The following is a 555-nucleotide window of genomic DNA, read 5'->3' as shown; positions in this document are numbered from 1 at the left end:
ATTCACTAATGCGTGAGAGTAGAGATGGGATGGATGGAGGGAGGGAGGGAGGGAGGGAAGAAGAGAGGGGGGAGAGGAAGTGTGGGAGGGATGGAGGGAGGGAGAGAGAGAAGAGAGGGGGGAGATAGAGGGAAAGAGATAGTGGGATGGAGGTAGAGAGAGAGGATCGAGGGAGGGAGTGAGAGAAGGAGAGGGAGATAGGGTGGGAGGAAGAGAGTGGGAGGGAGAGAGAGAGAGAGGGGGAAGGAGGGAGAGAAAGAGAGTGGGATGGAGGGACAGAGGGGAGGGAGTGAGGGTGAAGGAGGGAGGTAGAGAAAAGTCGATTGTTGGCGGTAGGGAGGGAGGGAGAAAAGGAGGCAGGGAAGTAGTGAGATATATATAGAGAGAGAGGTAGGGAGGAAGGGAGGGAGAGAGAGAAGGATGGCGGAAGAGAGAGAGAGGGGGGGGGGGAAGAGAGAGCGAAAGGCCCGGAAGGAGGGATAGAGAAAATGATGGAGGGAAGGAAATAGAGAGAGGGAGGAATAGGGAGAGAGATCGCGAGAGAGGTAGGGAGGG

The sequence above is a fragment of the Littorina saxatilis genome, linkage group LG10, assembly GCF_037325665.1.
Source record: "Littorina saxatilis isolate snail1 linkage group LG10, US_GU_Lsax_2.0, whole genome shotgun sequence".
NCBI classification, from domain to species: Eukaryota; Metazoa; Mollusca; class Gastropoda; order Littorinimorpha; family Littorinidae; genus Littorina; species Littorina saxatilis.
This window is presented reverse-complemented; position numbering follows the sequence as displayed.